The sequence below is a fragment of the Paramisgurnus dabryanus genome, chromosome 11 (assembly GCF_030506205.2).
Source record: "Paramisgurnus dabryanus chromosome 11, PD_genome_1.1, whole genome shotgun sequence".
Classification (NCBI taxonomy): domain Eukaryota; kingdom Metazoa; phylum Chordata; class Actinopteri; order Cypriniformes; family Cobitidae; genus Paramisgurnus; species Paramisgurnus dabryanus.
The window spans coordinates 26681741-26685213 of NC_133347.1; positions in this window are offsets into that span (position 1 = coordinate 26681741).

Sequence of the window (3473 nt, forward strand, 5' to 3'; positions counted from 1 at the left end):
AAGTTGAACCCATTATTTTTTGATACGTGATTTTCAGTGATACGATTTGCTTTCGCCCCATGATGTTTGGGTTAGGTTGTTGTTGATTTATGGTAATCGTATGTTTCTGTACGATTCACTCCATACCATTTAGCCAACTCATAAGATGCTTACGAATTCCTGTGAGATCAGACTGAATTTCTGCATAAATTGGTTGAACATTTTTTTAAAAGCTAAGTAATAACAAACAAACCAAACAATAAAACATGCACTGCCATTAAAAAATTTAGTTTAGAAACACTACTCATTCTTTTTTTATATTTTTTCTAGAATAGTAAACTTATCAAAACTATGGCATAACACAAACGCAACTATATTGTGACAAAAAGCATCCAAACTAAATCAAAACTATGCAAAATCATAGCCTACTCTTGGCATTTTATCAAGAAGCTTCTTGAGGTTTCTCTCTGAGATGATTTTTAAGCAATATAAGGAGTTCACATCTGTTCTGGGCTCTTTAACAGTATTTAGCAAGTTATCCATATTAAAACAAATTTTATAATATTTTGAAAATTGCTAATGAAAGAAAGAAATATGTTGACACCATTACATACAAATGTACTTGCAAACTTCACTTTCAGATAAAAATGTTGGTATCTAACATAAAATAGCATATCTAAAAAATATAGTTTTTCATCATTTATTAGTCTTTGTTAATGTTAGTCAATAATTGTCAATACAATGTTCATTTTTACTGGGCAATTCAACACAGTTAGTGTTAGTTCAATTTGCATTAACTAATGTTAACAAATACACCCTTATTGGAAAGTGTTAACAAAATTTTTAAGATCATGATAGAAGTGTTTGAAGTGTAGTGTCCAGAAAAGCATGCACGTCTTCACAGCAGGCTCCTGGATCTCTCCGCAATACTGGCAAAATCTTCAGTGTATCCATGTGCACATAGCTCTCGGCCATCTTTTCAGACTACACAATTTGGATGATCGCTAAAATCTAGACCGCAAGTACAATAAATCTGCAAATGTTCAGTCAATTATATGTTGGTATGTTCATAATAAGCCTCCACATTAGTTATAAAAGCATATGGTAAACAGTGAATGAGTATCTTGTTCTTGTAATGACACGTAAGGAGTGGAAACAACTGCAGGGGAAAATTCAACAATGTTTATTAAATATAAACAGAGAGAGAGTATTAAGAGTCAATGCGGAAGACACAGTCCAGTGTTGGTGTTGCTGACAATGGTGGCGAAGACTACGGTGGAAGTTGGTGTAGAGAGTATTGAGTGCGACGTTGGTGGAGTGGTGAGCAGTGGTGAAATCCAGGCTGAACACGGGAACATCCACACGAAGACGACGACAATACACATCCAACTGTAACAGTAATCCGAAGCGACACGAGACAACCAAACGACACGAGACAACCAAACGACACGAGACAACCAAACGACACGAGACAACCAAACGACACGAGACAACCAAACGACACGAGACAACCAAACGACACGAGACAACCAAACGACACGAGACAACCAAACGACACGAGACAACCAAACGACACGAGACAACCAAACGACACGAGACAACCAAACGACACGAGACAACCAAACGACATGGGACCGAACACAATGAAAGAATCTGGCAGGGAACAGAAAGTCATGTGAGTATTTATGGAGGAGATGTAATGATGACCAGCTGGAGCGAGACAATCAACACGCAGGTGAACTGAATCACTCTGATGAGCACATGGCAGAGGTGAGTGAACAAACAAACACACACACACATGACACGGAGGAAACAGTGGATTTCCTACCGTGACAGTTCTAAATGCTCATAATTTTTCATAATAACTAAAGGAAGGATTATTGGATCCTTGCAATTGTGTGAAATTCATAGAGCTGTCTACCATCACCATGACCATGACGACACTTTCATCATTCGCCAACGTCATTGCTGATGTAAAATGTTTCTGAGATGTTTGCTCTAAAGGGTCCACGACACTTTAAATTGTTTGCCAAGTGATTCAACTGAACCGTCTGCAGGCTGCTCTTAGAAGCTATTGTAAACTTTAAAACGTGTCCCTTGACTACAACAAACACCTCACAAAGAGAAAAAAATGTATGTCTGGATGGACTTTCGAGACCCAAGTTTCATAAAGCCTTTAGACTTTTAACTTTTTTTTCTATTTTAACAAATGGTTCGTAAAAAAAGCACTTCCTTCTGTAAATGTTGTTTGTAAGCATCAGTAGGTCAAACTGGATGACCTGTTTTTTTTGTTTTGTTTTTTAAGCTGTTTTGGGTTGTGAGTAACTTTAGGCCAGGGGTCGCTAACCTTTTTGTGAGCAAGGGCACAATGGATAAAACAATACTTTTTTGATATAGTGTACTTTTTTCTTTTACTTGTTGATTTTATTTTTTTTTAACTTATGTTTTATCATTGTTGTTTAAAATTGAGGCAACTCGCAGCCTCTATGCAGGCACCATGTTGGAGACCATTGCTTTAGACTAAATTAAACTTTCACAAAAAATGGTCAAATAGTTTGTAACCAAATGTATTTTGTCTGTTAAAATTATTTTCCTTGATGAAAACATTTGAACATTTTCTGTGATTAAAAGTTACATATTTGTAACTGCGTTAAGTTAAATTACTTGCCAAATTTACTCTATATTTGCTATATTTGCTTGTTCACAATGCTATTAAAAGTGTTAAAATAACATTTTTAACTAAATAAAAAATAAATCAAAGGTAACATGCATTTTCAGATGTTGCTTACGTGTCCAAAAAAAGTTCCTCTCACTCCAAAGAATTGCGATTTGTGTCTTTATGACTTCAAAAAATTAAACTGGACAACATTCTTTTGTAACATATTTGTATACACAGTATAAAAGTCCTACCTATAAAGAAATGTTTCTAAGTTCTCCTGCCTAAGATTCAATAAGAGGACCCAATGTTCACAGAAGTGTTGGGTAAGTTACTAATTACTTTCTCATATTAACCAACTATTAACTACTTTTGCCTCAATATACTCCTAATTACTGCTTATTAATACTTAGGAAAGTAGTTGTTAATTTTAAGTATTTGTAGCAATTGGGTACACTGTAAAAAAATTCTGTAGAAATTACAGTATTACTGGCAGCTGGTTGTAATAATAATGCTAAAAACCAATCAGTAAATAGTGAGAATTATAAACTACACTAGTGTAACCATTATTCTTATTAACTCAACAAAGTATTTAAAGTGAGAAGGACACATCAAAAGCATGCATTTTTAGATGTTGATGTTAAATTCGCTATTGTATTATTGTTTTACAGTCCATATACACAGTATTTATCGGATGTAACTGTGATAAAATTACCTTTAAAAAAAACCCCCAAAAAACGTATTACCTAGTCCAAGATGAGTTACATTTATTGTTAAAGGGGACATTTCTCAAGACTTTATTAAGATGTTAAATAAATCTTTGGTGTCCCCAGAGTAT